At 46.5% G+C, this 18,641-nt stretch overlaps 1 protein-coding gene and 1 pseudogene across 2 annotated transcripts in view; both read right to left on the minus strand.

The window, feature by feature from the left end:
- Window positions 1-18,641, minus strand: part of LOC126184544 (1-phosphatidylinositol 4,5-bisphosphate phosphodiesterase eta-2-like) — a 475,410-nt gene that overhangs the window by 443,507 nt on the left and 13,262 nt on the right. The gene's annotated exons all lie outside the window — the stretch shown is intronic.
- On the minus strand, window positions 14,430-14,547 carry LOC126185506 (5S ribosomal RNA; annotated as a pseudogene).

Below are 18,641 nucleotides of genomic sequence, written 5' to 3' on the forward strand. Positions count from 1 at the left end.
TGTGTTTACCTTGTGGTTGTTTCACAAGACGATCAGTTATGCCTCGTAGACAACAGCGAACACCTTGAATCAAGTATCCGAGTTCGACAGAGGAAGGATAGTGGCTTACCGAGATTGTGGATTATCATACAGAGAAATCGCTAGTCGTGTTGGACGAAACCAAACAACTGTAATGCGGATATGTGGCCGTTGGATGCAGGAGGGTACGACGGACCGACTTTGTCGATCGCATTCACCTCGGTGCACCACTGCACGTGCTGATAGGCAAATTGTGCGCATGGCAGTGACGGATCGCTCAGTGACATCCCGAACCATAGCACAGCACATTGCGTCTGTAACGCATCATCCAGTGTCTGCACGTACCATTCGACGCCGTTTACAGCAGAGCGGTCTGTCCGCAAGACGTCCATTGCTTCGTCTACCATTGACGCAGAACCACAGACGTCTCCGTCGCCAATGGTGTGATGACAGACGGATGTGGACGGCAGAATGGAATGACGTTGTCTTTACTGACGAGGCACGCTTCTGTCTGCAGCACCACGATGGTCGGATTCGAGTGTGGAGACACCGTGGAGAGAGGATGCTGGACAGCTACATTATGCACCGCCACACTGGTCTTGCACCGGGTATTATGGTATGGGGCGGTATTGGATATTACTCTCGCACGCCTCTAGTACGCATTGCCGATACTTTAAATAGCCCGCGCTACATATCCGAGGTGCTGGAGCCAGTTGTCCTTCCTTACCTTCAGGCCTCGGCCACAGCCATATTTCAACAGGATAATGCGCGACCACACGTGGCACGCATTGTCCAAAGGTTCTTCGTCACTAACCAGATTGAATTGCTTCCCTGGCCGGCTCGCTCTCCGGATCTTTCGCCGATAGAAAACATGTGGTCCATGGTTGCTCAACGAGTGACCCAGATTACATCCCCAGCTGCCACACCAGATGATCTTTGGCAACGTGTGGAAGCTGCTTGGGCTGCTGTACCCCAGGAACACATCCAACGTCTCTTTGACTCAATGCCGAGACGTGTGGCAGCGGTGATCTCCAACAATGGCGGCTACTCTGGCTACTGATTCTGGCGGGAACCACATGTCACAGACGTCTGTAACCGTAATCATTTGATTCTTGGTCAACATGTTATCTACAAAATAAATTTTGTTGTGCTACCTCTTGTCTTTCTTGGTGTTGCGTTTACGGTGGCCAGCAGTGTATATTTTGCTTATTTTTTTCATAGTTCCACAGAACTTCTTCCTGTTTTCTCGATTGATCTGTGTTCAGTTGTTCAAGGACGATCCACTGTGCCAACTTATAACTAAATCTGAGGGGGGTGCGATGGGGAGGTTCCCTTGTCAGAAGAGGTTGTGTTGCGCCACTTCATGGACTGCCATTTTGTTTCCGGTTCTAAGTGATGAACCCATGTTTCATCGCCTGTGACGATGTTCGACAAAAAATTTTCACAATCAGCCTCATAATGCGCAAACAATTCCTCACAGATAGTCCTTCGTTGTTCTTTATGGTCGTCTGTTAAGCAGCGCGCAACCCAGTGGGCACATACTTCAACTGGTGGACGAGTGTTTCAGCACCACCAACAGAGACGTCCAGTCTAGTTGAGCTGAGAGGTGTTTCATTGTCGTCTGTCGATCACCTCGCGTGAGAGTGTCCGCACCTTCCAACATTGCAGGAGCCACAGCTGCGTGTGACCGGCACGCGGGAGATCGAGCACGTTTTCGCGACCTTGTTGCTACGATGACAAGGCCTCGCCCAACGACTCACCGTACCTTTGTTCACTGCCAGGTAGCCGTATACATTCTGCACGTGCCAATGAATCTCTGCGATACTCTGGTTTTCCGCCAAACGAAAGTCAATGACAGCTCTCTGCTTGCAACGCACCTCCGTTACAGACGCCATTTGAAGGTTACGTATAGCGCCGGAACTTCATGAAACTATAGGGGCTGAAGCGGGAATATTCCGCCATGTTCCACAACAAATTCTGCATTTGTTCAATCGAAAATGGCCGAGAACAGAAATATGTTACATTACTTATTGATCGCCCTTCGTATTTATGTGTGTATGGTGTCATCTGTTGGACATGTCCAAAGAATAGACACCACATATGTTTAAAAAAAATGATTTTCTTTGATCTATAATCGCACTTTTAGTTCGTCTAATGACTACCAGTGTCGATACCAATTACCATCATCAGGCCACCCTACGATCAAAAATCACGATACATACTTGAAATATTGTTTCAGAAACAGTAAAAAATATATTTCTTTATGACAGTAACTTAAGGTCTGAAGTCCAACCTTAAAATATAGCAGCTCCTAACCCTTGGCGCATAATTCTCAAGCCCGTTTCCCCAAGAAGGTTTGTCGTATTCTAAAAGTCAACGTCAGTAATATTCTTTAAATAGACTCAGATTGCTGTGAGAAGTGATGAGTGACATCTATGTGCAGAGCACAAGCTCGGAATGAGTGAAGCATGGGGAACGAATTCGACAGTGCACTTTCAAAGGAACCATCCTGGTATTTATGTGGACCGATTAAGGGAAATCATAGAAAACCTAAATCTTGGTGGTCGGAGGTGGATTTGAACCGTCGTCCTTCCGGAAGCGAGTCCGAAGGACTTACCACTGCGCCACCTAGTTTTGTGCAGATGTTACCCTCATGTTGGATTTCTGTCTTAATCATGGTGGTACACTATGGCTATAAGCGATGAGAATACACTACAGCCATAATTTACTTGTGCATTTGCAATTTAAAACAGTGAGTTGAATCCATTTAAAAGATCATGGTACTTGAAACTTTCTGGCAGATTAAAACTGTGTGCCAGACCGAGACTCGAACTCGGGACCTTTGCCTTTCGCGGGCAGGTGCTCTACCATCTGAGCTACACAAGCACGACTCACGCCCCGCCCTCACAGCTTTACTTCTGCCAGTATCTCGTCTCCTACCTTCCAAACTTCACAGAAGCTCTCCTGGCTAAGCCATGTCTCCGCAATATACACTCCTGGAAATGGAAAAAAGAACACATTGACACCGGTGTGTCAGACCCACCATACTTGCTCCGGACACTGCGAGAGGGCTGTACAAGCAATGATCACACGCACGGCACAGCGGACACACCAGGAACCGCGGTGTTGGCCGTCGAATGGCGCTAGCTGCGCAGCATTTGTGCACCACCGCCGTCAGTGTCAGCCAGTTTGCCGTGGCATACGGAGCTCCATCGCAGTCTTTAACACTGGTAGCATGCCGCGACAGCGTGGACGTGAACCGTATGTGCAGTTGACGGACTTTGAGCGAGGGCGTATAGTGGGCATGCGGGAGGCCGGGTGGACGTACCGCCGAATTGCTCAACACGTGGGGCGTGAGGTTTCCACAGTACATCGATGTTGTCGCCAGTGGTCGGCGGAAGGTGCACGTGCCCGCCGACCTGGGACCGGACCGCAGCGACGCACGGATGCACGCTAAGACCGTAGGATCCTACGCAGTACCGTAGGGGACCGCACCGCCACTTCCCAGCAAATTAGGGACACTGTTGCTCCTGGGGTATCGGCAAGACCATTCGTAACCGTCTCCATGAAGCTGGGCTACGGTCTCGCACACCGTTAGGCCGTCTTCCGCTCACGCCCCAACATCGTGCAGCCCGCCTCCAGTGGTGTCGCGACAGGCGTGAATGGAGGGACGAATGGAGACGTGTCGTCTTCAGCGATGAGAGTCGCTTCTGCCTTGGTGCCAATGATGGTCGTATGCGTGTTTGGCGCCGTGCAGGTGAGCGCCACAATCAGGACTGCATACGACCGAGGCACACAGGGCCAACACCCGGCATCATGGTGTGGGGAGCGATCTCCTACACTGGCCGTACACCACTGGTGATCGTCGAGGGGACACTGAATAGTGCACGGTACATCCAAACCGTCATCGAACCCATCGTTCTACCATTCCTAGACCGGCAAGGGAACTTGCTGTTCCAACAGGACAATGCACGTCCGCATGTATCCCGTGCCACCCAACGTGCCCTAGAAGGTGTAAGTCAACTACCCTGGCCAGCAAGATCTCCGGATCTGTCCCCCATTGAGCATGTTTGGGACTGGATGAAGCGTCGTCTCACGCGGTCTGCACGTCCAGCACGAACGCTGGTCCAACTGAGGCGCCAGGTGGAAATGGCATGGCAAGCCGTTCCACAGGACTACATCCAGCATCTCTACGATCGTCTCCATGGGAGAATAGCAGCCTGCATTGCTGCGAAAGGTGAATATACACTGTACTAGTGCCGACATTGTGCATGCTCTGTTGCCTGTGTCTATGTGCCTGTGGTTCTGTCAGTGTGATCATGTGATGTATCTGACCCCAGGAATGTGTCAATAAAGTTTCCCCTTCCTGGGACAATGAATTCACGGTGTTCTTATTTCAATTTCCAGGAGTGTAATTTCTTCCAGGAGTGCTAGTTCCGCAAGGTTCGCAGGAGAGCTTCTGTGAAGTTTGGAAGGTAGGAGACGATATACTGGCAGAAGTAAAGCTGTGAGGACTGGGCGTGAGTCGTGCTTGTGTAGCTCAGATGGTAGAGCACTTGCCCACGAAAGGCAAAGGTCCCGATTTCGAGTTTCGGTCCGGCACACAGTTTTAATCTGCCAGGAAGTTTCATTTCAGCGCACACTCCGCTGCAGAGAGAAAATCTCATTCTGGATCATGGTACTTGATAAAAGTGCCCCTGTCACCTTAAAGTCAATTTGTACGTCAATCATTTAAAACATTGTTAACAGTGGGATATTTTAGACTAAACACCACATAAACTGATGTGCAAAACTTAAGGAGGAAAGTAACTTTAACATGACGTGTCACTACCAAGTAACACAGCTCGGTATTAGCCGGCCGGTGTGGCCGAGCGGTTCTAGGCGCTTCAGTCTGGAACCGCGCGCCCGCTACGGTCGCAGGTTCGAATCCTACCTCGGGCATGGATGTGTGTTACGTCCTTAGGTTAGTTAGGTTTCAGTAGTTTTAAGTTCTAAGGTACTAATGACCTCAGATGTTAAGTCCCATAGTGCTCAGAGCCATTTTTGCACAGCTCGGTAAAACTTAGAAAGAAACGCTACAGTCTAGCACATAAGTATCTGAAAGAAATACGCAATGAGACGAACAGAAATGGCACTTTTAGTCAGACACTATAATTACACTGAAGTCACCACGATTTATGATGGTCCCCTGGACATTACAAAAGGCGGCACACGGTTCTTAGTAGGATGTGTGATCACCAGGGACGGCAATTCTTGCTCTGTAACTTGTTCCCATGCTGGCCACAATGTTAGTAGGGACTTCTTGTGGTAAGGCTTTCCAGTCCTTCACCAACGCGGTTCACCACTGCAGAATGGTCATTGGTGCAAGTGGACTTGTTGTGATACATTGGTTGGTTGTTTTAGTGAAGGGGACCAAACAGCGAGGTTATCGGTCCTAACGGATTAGGGACGCATGGGGAACGAAGTCGGCCGTGCCCTTTCCAAGGAACCATCCCGGCATTTGCCTGAAGCGATTTAGGGTTGTTGTTGTTTATTGGGGGAGGAGACAAAACAGCGAGGTCATCAGTCTCATCGGATTAGGGAAGAAATATAGGGAAATCACGGAAAACCTAAATCAGGATGGCCGGATGCGGTATTGAACCGTCGTCCTTCCGAATGCGAATCCAGTGTGCTAACCACTGCACAACCTCTCTCGGTTGTTGTTATATACTTTTTCAAATGGAACAATGCCTATTGGCATTAAAAAACTAAAAGTAGGGTAAATTAGAACATCAGTGGTGTATGTTGCAGGATACTAGTGTGAGTCGTTATGAGATATCGTATTGCGAAAAGTTCCCACAACGACACTTGCACAGTACCTGTGGTAGCACACGCTAAAGAACAACACAAGTATATACCCTAGTTATGTGGATTCTGACCAGTAACGAGGCATTTGACCATCACAGGTTATATTCAAGATGACCATCGGCAGCGGCAATACACCCATCCAGTCTGGTATGGAACGACTGCCGCAGACGTGCTAGCATTTCAGCAGAGCTGTCCGAGCAGGCTACGGTAATACTTCGTTGCGTATCATCGGGTGTAGTTTGTATGCCCTTGTAGATAGCGCCTTTCAGCTTTGCCCACGAAACAAAGTTTACAGGCGTCAAATCCGGGGAACGGGCTGGCCAAGGTACAGATCCCCTGCGTCCAGTCCAACGATTTGGAAACAATTCGTGAAGACATGCTGCAGTACTTCGTGCCCTATGGTCTGGACAGCCATCATATTGATAACACAGGTTCCTCCTAGTCTGCAGAGGAACGTCTTCCATCATCCGCAGAAGATGGTCTGTCAGGAGGATGCGGTACTTGCGTCGTTCAGTATTCGTCTAACAAGGGAACCTCCCCATCGCACCCCCCTCAGATTTAATTCTAAGTTGGCACAGTGGATAGGCCTTGAAAAACTGAACACAGATGAATCGAGGAAACAGGAAGAAGTTGTGTGGAACTATGAAAAAATAAGCAAAATATACAAACTGAGTAGTCCATGAGCAATATAAGCAACATCTAGGACAAGGTGACCTCGGGAGCGCCGTGGTCGTGTGGTTAGCGTGAGCAGATGCGGAACGAGAGGTACTTGCTTCAAGTCTTCCCTCGAGTGGAAATTTTAATTTTTTGTTTTCAGTTTATGTCACAAACTCTTATGTTTTCATCACTTTTTTGGGAGTGATTATCACATCCACAAGAAAACCTAAATCGGGAAAGGTAGAAGAATCTTTTTACTCATTCGCCAAGTGTACAAGTTAGGTGGGTCGACAACATATTCCTGTCATGTGACGCCCATGCCGTCACCAGTGTCGTATAGAATATATCAGACGTTTTCCTGTGGAGGAATCGGTTGACCTGTGACCTTGCGATCAAATGTTTTCGGTTCCCATTGAAGAGGCACGTCCTTTCGTCGACTAATCGCACGGTTTTGCGGTGGGGTCGCAAAACACAGACACTAAACTTATTACAGTGAACAGAGACGTCAGTGAACGAACGGACAGATCGAAACTTTACGAAAATAAACTTATCACTCGAGGGAAGACTTGAACCAAAGACCTCTCGTTCTGCAGCTGCTCACGCTAACCACGAGACCACGACGCACCTATGCTTACATTCTCCTTGATGTCGCCTATCTTGCGCATGGACTACTCAGTTTGTATATTTTGCTTATTTTTTCATACTTCCAGACAACTTCTTCCTGTTTTCTCGATTGATCTGTGTTCAGTTTTTCAAGGCCTATCCACTGTGCCAACTTATAACTAAATCTGAGGGGGGTGCGATGGGGAGGTTCCCTTGTAAGAAACATAGGCCTATGAGTTCATGGTTCACTATCCTACACCGCACATTACGCTCCACGGACGCTGACGTTCCACCTGACGAAGCCAGCGGGGATTGTCAACAGATCAATGGTGCATGTTTCGGAGGTTTACCTAGTCATGATTGGGAAATGTGGCTTCATCACTAAACAAAATACATGATACCCCTGGAGTACCCTTTCTTAATGCCCACCTACAGAAGTTAACACGTTCCTCATAATCGCTTCCATGCAGCTCTTGATGGCGAGAGATGTGTCAGAGATGGAACCTATGTCGTTGGAGAATGCGTAGGACACTTGCCTGAGTAGTGCCACTTCCTCGACGACTGCAGCATAGAACATTAATTTCCCGCCTCTCCTGTCGTCAGTTGTTTCCTTTTGTTACGTTGTCTATGTGCTACATTACTATTTTCATGTAACTGGTTGAAGAGGTTGGTAAATAACTGCCAAGATGGGTGACGTCTATTGGGACATCTCGCCGCATACACAGTACGAGAACGAACTGCACTCTTCCTACACTCTCCATACACCATGAACATGTCAGTTTTTTCAGCACTGGAAAACTCCATCGTCCACGCACGACCAACTGCTTGGACTGTCACAAACTAATTGACCAGCAAGTCACAAAACATTCAACGAACACACAAGCGCCGGCCGCTGTGGCCAAGCGGTTCTAGGCGCTTCACTCCGGAACCGGGCGACCGCTACGGTGGCAGGTTCGAATCCTGCCTCGGGCATGGATGTGTGTGACGTCCTTAGGTTAGTTAAGTTTAAGTAGTTCTAAGATCTAGGGGACTGATGACCTCAGATGTTAAGTAGTGCTCAGAGCCATTTGAACCATTTTTTTGAACACACAAGCACACTGTAAGCAAACATAACAACATTATTCGTAGCAACTACGTGCGTAGAGTCGCACAAAAATGTGTCGGTGTAGTAACTTTTCAAAATACGATATCTCATAACGACTCGCACTAGAATCCTGCAACAAACAACTAGAATACGGCAACAAACACAACTGACAATCTAACTTCCCTAGGCATTGTTCCACATAGAAAGTGGTTTTTTGCACAAAAAATATACTGTCTAAGTATTATCAAATCTGTCTATTGGCTAATAATACGAGCCCCTGACTACAGCACATTCTGTGAAACCCTGTACATTCATGTAAGTTGTCCAATAATGATTACATTCCTTCATTTATTTACTGTTGGACTAAAATCGGGTGCACACGACCATCATCAGCGGTATCTGCATTGCAGAAGACATATTTTTCTAAATACTTTTACCTCCAGTGTATAGTGTTTCGAAGCAGGTAATACGACTGCTATTTTTACATATAATACTAGTTTCTTAGCATATATCACAGACATTCGTCAATAACAAACATATATTTATCTATTATATGACAATTTTAGCCATTACATTAATTTTATGTAGCTTGTAATTGTTAATGGCGATGGGCTTTACGTCCAAAGATCAATATGAAAACCTAAAAAGAGGAATTTATTTCAAAGTTAAAAGTTTATTACAATATTGCTGAAATTTTCCACGTATTTTACTGTTTAGGTAGGTATGTTCGTACAAGATAATGTCACAATCTTCCGTCAAATATGAGAAAATTTCTATTTCTTCTAAAACCTTTAGCAAGCAACATTTTTCGTTGGTGTGTAGGATTGATAGGCATTGTGATGTGTCAGTAGCCGTATGTTTTTGTTCTTTTCGGTGTGAGCTAAATGAAGAGAGGTTCATAACAGTGAGATTCAGACGGTCTCTGAATCTTTCCTATGTATATATTCTCACAACTGTCACATTTTAACTTGTAAGCAACTGAACGGATTAATTTCCAGGTTTATTCTACTGAATGACAGTTTCGTGATCGTGTATTCTGACGCTCATTCTCAGGTAGATTTTTTAGGGTGCAAGATGACTTTATCTGACTTTTCCCTAATATGGTATGACAGTGAACCGAGCTTTTTAGTTATCATATGTTTTTGCTTTGCTAATACTGTCTTTAATTTAATTTCGTTGCCATGTAGTTTTTGAGTACACATTTTGTCGACTAAGATAGGATAGTAACCATTCTTTTATGATAACGCTGTATGCCTCGTCGTACCTTTGACTGACACAACTTATTCTTAATGCGCAGTTCGCTGCAAGTACCTTGCAACACTGGTAAGTATAAATAACAGAAACAGCAACACAGGAAGTTTGCAAGTAAGCTGAGGTCGTTTCGAGGCTCGCTGCTTAAGATTCGCCCCCCGCCCTTCCCCCGTTTTGTCGCGCATCCGTCAATTGGTGTGAGAAGGCCAGCCCCGGGGTTACACAACCTGTGACCGCCAGCCGCGCGTCCTCTACTCGTTTCTACACGTCTCTTATACAGGAAAGCACGTCTAGAAACGCAATAGCAAACGAGTACATTTTGTCAGCGGAAAATAGACTGCCTTTGCACACTCCGTAGAGAATGTTAAATTCTCTACTGAGTATGCAAAGCCGGTCGATTTTCTCCTGTAACTGTCGACATTAGTCTTAGCGAACGACTGTACGTGATTCATCCCGGATGTTGAACATTGCGACAATGTAAATGGAGATGCTTCAACAAGGGAAATACACGAACTGTAACGACTAAAACAAAACATAAACTATTTTAACATACAGAGATGTTTCTGTTGTATCAGCCATCAAGATCATTTATCTGTTCTACATCTATGTTCTATGTACGAACGCTGTTTGAAGAATAACGTATCTAAGGAATCTAAAGAAGCACAATTCAATGAAGAAATAATACCGCCTTTTAGACAATTATGACCAATAGATTGATAAGTCATAAATGAGGTTCTATTTACTAAACGCTAAACATTTGCTTGGAACAATATGTGTTGACACAAGCAGCACTTGTTGCTGTTGTGCTATTCACTCCGAAGACTGATTTGGTGCAACTCTTCACGGTAGTCTACACCGCGCAACTCTCTTCATCTCTGAATAACTACTGACCTACGTCCATTTGAATCCGCTTACTGTATTCATCCCATAGTCTTCCTCTAAAATTTTATCCTCACATTTCCCTCCATTAGTAACCTGACGATTCCTAGATGCCTCAGGTTATGTCCTATCAACCGATCACTTCTTTCAGTCAAGTTACGCATTAAACTTCTTTTTCCCCCAATTCAATTCATTATCTTCGCATTAGGTACTAGCCCTACCTCCCTAATACTCAGTATTCTTCTGTAGCGTCACATTTCAAAAGCTTCTATTCTCTTCTTGTCTGAGCTGTTAATCGTCCACATTTCACTTCAGTGCAAGGTTACAACAAGAAAGGCAAACCCACATCTATAGCATTTACAGAAAGCTTTTGACAATGCTGACTGAATATACCGTTTGAAATACTGAAGGAAGCAGGGATAAGATCCTGTTAGCGAAAGCTTACCTACCAAGTAATACGGAAACCAGACTGTAGTTATAAGAGCCGAAAAACATGAAAGGAAAGCAGTGGTTGAGAAGGGAGCGAAACAGGTTTTGTTATACTTGTGATACAAAAATTGGAGTTAAGTATTGGAATTGAGGAATTAAGAACGACAGAGCTTATTAAGGGCCAAAGCAAACTTCATAACATATGTCCTTGAACACTTTTCTGTAGTACAGTGTTGCGAAGTGAAACAAAATTTCAAAACCTCGACATTTATTTGTTACAGAAAATACATATATGCAAGCACATCAAACAGTATTTACAAGGGAATAAATAGAGCCTCTACGCCTTATCCACTATGTTTTTTACGTAATTAAAACTTCATAACCAACTGTATTTTTCTCCCTCATTCGAGCTAACTTTTTCATTTAAAAAGTTAATTAATGAAAACTGCTTCATCAACATAACGTCATTAATGCACAGCGTAGGCATCAGCTCTGGTCTGTTAGATATTTTTTCGCTGTCAGGTAGCTCACCTCGCTTATGGAAGACAACTCAGTGGAAGAAATATACAAACTGTTATGGTACATTTGCAATTTTCCACGATAACAAAGCAAAATAATAAAATAAAGATTAAGAAGAAACACTATCACAAAATCCACTACTATAAAAAGAGTGAGCGCAGCGGAAACAGGTTAACTTCCGATGTTAGCAGACGACGACACCGTCAAAACTTCCTTCCCGAATTGGCATTAAAGCACTGCGCTGGTCAAACGAATCGTTGGGTTGAGGATGGCTTTTAGTTTTACTGTATAATTTCTTTAATCATACACAATATACGCAATATACACTATGTTATCAAAAGTATCCGGACACCTGGCTGAAAATGACTTAAATGTTCGTGGAGCCCTCCATCGGTAATGCTGGAATTCAATATGGTGTTGGCTCACCCTTAGCCTTGGGGACAGCTTCCACTCTCTTTGCCATACGTTCAATCAGGTGCTGGAAGGTTTCTTGGGGATTGGGAGCCCATTCTTAACGGAGTGCTGCACTGAGGAGAGGTATCGATGTCGGTCGGTGAGGCCTGGCACGAAGTCGGCATTCCAAAACATCCCAAAGATGTTCTAAAGATTTCAGGTCAGGACTCTGTGCAAGCCAGTCCATTACAGGAATGTTATTGTCGTGTAACCACTCCGTCATAGGCCGTGCATTATGGACAGGTGCTCGATCGTGTTGAAAGATGCTTCGCCATCCTCGAGTTGCTCTTCGACAGTAGGAAGGAAGAATATGCTTAAAACATCAATGTAGACCTGTGTTGTGATAGTGCCATGCAAAACATTAAGGGGTGCAAGCCCCCTCTATGAAAAACACGACCACACCATAACACCACCGCCTCCGAATTTTACTGTTGGCACTACGCACGCTGGCAGATGTCGTTCAAAAATGGCTCTGAGCACTATGGGACTCCACTTCTGAGGTCATTAGTCCCCTAGAACTTAGAACTACTTAAACCTAACTAACCTAAGGACATCACACACATCCAAGCCCGAGGCAGGATTCGAACCTGCGACCGTAGCGGTCTCGCGGTTCTAGACTGCAGCGCCTAGAACCGCACGGCCACTTCGGCCGGCAGGTGACGTTCACTGGGCATTCGCCATACCCACACCCTGTCATCCGATCGCCACATTGTGTACCTTGATTCGTCACTGCACACAACGTTTTTCCACTGTCCGATAGTCCAATGTTCACGCTCCTTACACCAAGCGAGGCGTCGTCTGGCATTTACCGGCGTGCTGTGTGGCCTATGAGAAGCCGCTCGACCATGAAATCCAAGTTTTATCACCCCCCGTCTAACTGCCATACTGCTTACAGTGGATCCAGATGCAGTTTGGAATTCCTGTGTGATGGTCTGGATAGGCATCCTATTACACATTACGACCCTCTTCAACAGTCAACAGTCAACAGACGAGGTCAGCATGTACTCTTTTGTGGTGTACGTATCCCTTCACGTTTTCACTTCACTATCACATCGAGAACAGTGACCTAGGGATGTTTAGAAATGCGGAAATCTCACGTACAGACATATGACACAACTGACACCCAATCACCTGACCACGTTCGAAGTCCGTGAGTTCCGCGGAGCGCCCTATTCTGCTCTGCCGGCCAGAGTGGCCGAGCGGTTCTAGGTGCTACAGTCTGGAACCGCGCGACCGCTACGGTCGCAGGTTCGAATCCTGCCTCGGGCATGGATGTGTGTGATGTCCTTAGGTTAGTTAGGTTTAAGTAGTTCTAAGTTCTAGGGGACTGATGACCTCAGAAGTTACGTCCCATAGTGCTCAGAGCCATTTGAACCATTCTGCTCTCTCACGATGTCTAATGACTACTGAGGTCGCTGAATAGAGTAGGTAGTAGGCAGTATGTGCTGCACAATGCACCTAATATGAAAAACGTATGTTTTGGGGGGTGTCCGGATACTTTTGACCACATAGTGTATACTGATCAAACACAAGAAGAACGGAATTGCACTGCGCATATTTCGTAATTTTACTCACATATTGCATACGTTAACGGCCTTCTGTTTAAGAGGATGTACTATTTGATCGAAAGTATCAGGACAGCTATTGGCGAACATTAACGTGGAGTGTGTCCACCATTCGCCTTTGTAACGCCTTGAACTCTGCTGGGGACACTTTCAGTGAAATCTCTCTCTGTGGAGAAATGGCAGCCCATTCTTCCTCAAGAACCAAAACCAGAGGATATAGTGATGTTGAATACTGGAGTCTGGAGTGAAAAGGTGTTCCACTAGGTTTAGATCGGGATGCTGAGCAGGCCACTCAGGTTCAGTTCAGAGATGTTATTGTCCACAAACCACTGTCTCACAGGTCCAGCTTTATGACAGAGTGAATTTTCAAAGTAATACAAACAATCATTGCCTCCTTTCCGTTTCTCTACCGCACGCGGTACACAATGCTGTAATATGTATTCGTATCCTTCCGCATTTATCGTTTAATTAATCATAAGAAGGAGACCACACCCTGACCACGAAAAATACTCCCCATACCATAACACCCGCTCCATGCTTCACTGTTGACATTACACACGATGTCAGGTAACATTCTCCAGGCATTCATCAACACAAACCCTTCCGTCGGATAGCCACAGGGTATAGCGTAATTCATCACTTCAAGCAATTCGTTTCCAGTCCGTCACTTACCAGTGGTGTCTCTCTTTACACCACCTCAAGCATCTCTTAGCTTTGACTTCACATACGTGTGGCTTATGAGAATATGCTCGACCACAGTAACCCATTCTTTTCAACTTCCTATGCAACAGTCATTGTGCTAGCTGGACTGTTGATAGCCCTTTACAACTAACGTGTAATTCTTTCCGCTGATTTAATGCAATTTTTTAGAATCACCATCCGTATTGGTCGAGGGCCCCTGTCCATCAGTACATGAGGTCTAAGCACTCCGTCTTCAGGCCACGAGGATCCCACCGGGACCATCCGACCGCCGTGTCATTCTCAGTGGAGGATGCGGATAGCAGGGGCGTGGGGTCTGCACACCGCTCTACCGGTCGTTATGATGGTATTCTTGACCGATTCCGCTACTATTCGGTCGAGTAGCTCATCAATTGGCATCACGAGGCTCAGTGCACCCCGAAAAATGGCAACAGCGCATGGCGGCCTGGAAGGTCACCCATCCAAGTGCCGACCACGCCCGACAGCGCTTAACTTCGGTGATCTCACGGGAACCGGTGTATCCGCTGCGGCAAGGCCGTTGCCCACATGAGGTCTACCTGGTCCCGATTTAGTTGTGATTCTTCGTTCGCGTTTGTACTTCGTAATCACATCAGCAGCAGTACACCACTAGCGTAGCTTTACAATGGTTGAAATTTTCTTGGTAGATTTTTTACTCAGGTGACATCAAATTGCTAGTCCACCTTCGAAGTCACTAAGGTTCTTCCGACTGACCCAGTCTGCTGTTACTGTTTCTTCACTTAAACACAATACTCCCCGCTTCCTTTTGTACTGGAGGACATATGGTGGTCAATTCTACGTTGCATAGTGGTGCCCGATTATTTTTCACAAGATAGCGTATTACATGTTCTTCTGCTTTGCCATGTTCCACAGCAAGTGTGGAAATATTCGTTTTTTTAACCTGAAAACGCATTTTTTTGCTGCAATACAATATTTATGTCCCAAACGCGTTTCACCTCGGACATTAAAGGCGTATTTAGTGCAATTATTTTTAGGTACTCTCCCATCTCGCTAAAATATGCGTTTCCTCTCCTCTGGCGACAGGTTAGAGAGCCCATTTCCACTGAACTTACGAAAAATTGGCACATATTCACCGTGAGATCTTTTCCTTTAGTAATTTTCATGCTTTGTTTATCGCAAGCTAAAAAATGTGAAACTCTTGATTGCTGACCTGGCATGACTTTCAGATATACACTACTGGCCGTTAAAATTGCTACACTATGAAGATGACGTGCTACAGAAGCGAAATTTAACCGATATGAAGAAGATCCTGTGATATTCAAATGATTAGCTTTTCAGAGCATTCACACAAGCTTGGCACCGGTGCCGACACCTACAACGTGCTGACATGAGGAAAGTTTCCAACCGATTTCTCATGCACAAACACCAGTTGACCTGCGTTGCCTGGTAAAACGTTCTTGTGACCCATCGTGTAAGAAGGAGAAATGCGTACCATCACGTTTCCGACTTTGATAAAGGTCGGATTGCACCCTATCGCGATTGCGGTATATCGTATCGCGACATTGCTGCTCGCGTTGGTCGAGATCCTATGACTGTTAGCAGAATATGGAATCGGTGGGTTCAGGAGGGTAATACGGAACGACGGGCTGGATCCCAACGGCTTCCAACGGCCTCGTATCACCAGCAATCGAGATAACAGGCATCTTATCCGCATGGCTGTAACGGATCGTGCAGCCACGTCTCGATCCCTGAGTCAACAGATAGGGACGTTTGCAAGACAACAACCATCTCTACGAACAGTTCGACGACATTTGCAGCAGCATGGACTATCAGCTCGGAGACCATGGCTGCGGTTCCCCTTGACGCTGCATCACAGACAGGAGGGCCGGCGATGGTGTACTCAATGACGAACCTGGGTGCACGAATGGCAAAACCTCATTGTTTCGGATGAATCCAGGTTCTGTTTACAGAACCTGGATGGTCGCATCCGTGTTTGGCGACATCGCGGTGAACCCACATTGTAAGTGTGTATTCGTCATCGCCATACTGGCGTATCACCCGGCGTGATGGTATGGGGTGACATTGGTTACACGTCTCGGTCACCTCTTGTTCGCACTGACGGCACTTTGTACAGTGGACGTTACATTTCAGATGTGTTACGACCCGTGGCTCTACCCTTCATTCGATCCCTGCGAAACCCTACATTTCATCATGATAATGCACGACCGCATATTGCAGGTCCTGTACGGGCCTTTCTGGATACAGGAAATGTTCGACTGGTGCCCTACCCAGCACATTCTCCAGATCTCTCACCAACTGAAAACGTCTGGTCAATGGTGGGCGAGCAACTGGCTCAGCACAATACGCCAGTCACTACACTTGATGAACTGTGGTATCGTGTTGAAGCTGCATGGGCCGCTGTACCTGTACACGCCATCCAACCTCTGTTTGACTCAACGGCCAGGCGTATCAAAAAAAAAAAAAAAAAAGTTTCAAATGGCTCTGAGCACTATGGGACTTAACATCTGAGGTCATCAGTCCCCTAGAACTTAGAACTACTTAAACCTAACTAACCTAAGGACATCGCACACATCCATGCCCGAGGCAGGATTCGAACCTGCGACCGTAGCAGTCGCGCGGTTCCGGTCTGCAGCGCCTAAACCGCGTGGCCACCGCGGTCGGCCCAGGCGTATCAAGGCCGTCATTACGGCCAGAGGTGGTTGGTCTGGGTACTGATTTCTCAGGATCTATGCACCCAAATTGCGTGAAAATGTAATCACATGTCAGTTCTAGTATAATATAACTGTCCAACGAATACCCGTTTATCATCTGCATTTATTCTTGGTGGAGCAATTTTAATGGCCAGTAGTGTATTTTACGAGAACTGTCGACGATTTCTTTTTCCATAGTACTGTTTACTTGCGAGGCGTTTCTTGTCTTGTTTGTAAGTTCCCCTGAGATGAATTTGGAAGTGTCGCCAGATCAGCAGTGAAGTGCTCCCTCACTGTGTCACGTGCCAGCACGCGGCATTCACTCCTGGGGCGGGCAGTAGTCATACACTGTGACAAGTCATGGAATGCTTCCTAATATGTGTCGGTCCTCCTTTTGCCCGATGTAGTGCAGCAATTCGACGTTAAGTGCACTCAACAAGTCTTTGGATGTCCCCTGCAGAAATACCGAGCCATGCTGCCTCTATATCCGTCCATAACTGAGAAAGTGTTGCGGGTGCAGGATGCTGTTCAGAAACTGACCTCTCGACTATGTCACATAAATGTTCGACAGCATTCGCGTCGGGCGGTCTGGGTGGCTAAATCATTCATTCGAACTGTCCAGAATGTTCTTCAAACTAATCACGAACAATCGTGGTTTGGTGACATGTTTGGGAACATGAATGCCTGCAAATGCTCTCCAAGTAGCCGGACATAACCATTTCCAGCCAATGATCGGTTCAGTTGGACCAGAGAACCCAGTCTGTTCCATATAAACACAGCCCACACTACTATGGAGCCAGCACCAGCTTGCACAGCGCCTTGTTAACAACTTGGGTCCACGACTTCGTAGGGTCTGCGCCACACCCGAACCCAACCATCAGCTCTTACCAACTGAAATCGGGACTCATCTGACCAGGCCCCTCTTTTCTTGTCTTCTAGATGCTATTAGCACTGACACGCAAACGCCGCTGCATTAGGTCGTTAAGTGTAGACCGTCGGCCACTGCGTTATCCGTGGTGAGAGGTAATCCCTGAAATTTGGCCGGCCGCGGTGGCCGTGCGGTTCTAGGCGCTCCAGTCCGGAGCCGCGCTGCTGCTGCGGTCGCAGGTTCTAATCCTGCCTCGGGCATGGATGTGTGTGATGTCCTTAGGTTAGTTAGGTTTAAGTAGTTCTAAGTTCTAGGGGACTGATGATCACAGCAGTTGAGTCCCATAGTGCTCAGAGCCTTTGAACCTGAAATTTGGTATTCTCGGCACACTCTTGACACTGTGGATCTCGGAATACTGAATTCCTGAATGATTTCCGAAATAGAATGTCCCATGCGTCTAGCTCCAACTACCACTCCCCGTTCAAAGTCTGTCGATTCTCGTCGTGAGGCCATAATCGCGTCGGAAACCTTCTCACATGAATTACCTAAGGGCAATTGACAGCTCCGCCAACACACTGTCCTTTTATACCTTCTGTACGTGATACTCCCACCATCTGTGCATGTTGATATCGCTATCCCATGACTTTCGTCATCTCGGTGTAACGCCGTGGCCCATCAGTGTATACAGGGTGGTCAGAAACAGTCTGAAAAACTTGTAAGGGTATTGCTAAATAGGTTGTGGTGAGAAATAGTTGTTAAGAAAAGAATTCGATACGTTGCGCCGTTTCCGAGGTACTTAGCATTGAAGTTAGCCCGTTAGGCCGTTGCGCGCGAATTCAAGCGGCCCGCCAGGTACAATTAGTGTCCGTTATTCCCCTAGCGTAGACGATAGCGCAGATACTGCATAGCCTTTCGCCTTGGTTCGATCCTTACTACCGTCCCATGTCCAATTTTTGCATCGCTCTCCTGTTCGGTTCTACGAAGAACACATTTGGCCACAAAATCTCTGGTGGCCAGCTCGAATCATCACGTGCAATCGACTTATTGGCTAGCTTCAGTGCTAATTAACATGGAAACGA

The sequence above is a fragment of the Schistocerca cancellata genome, chromosome 4, assembly GCF_023864275.1.
Source record: "Schistocerca cancellata isolate TAMUIC-IGC-003103 chromosome 4, iqSchCanc2.1, whole genome shotgun sequence".
In the NCBI taxonomy this organism is placed as follows: Eukaryota; Metazoa; Arthropoda; class Insecta; order Orthoptera; family Acrididae; genus Schistocerca; species Schistocerca cancellata.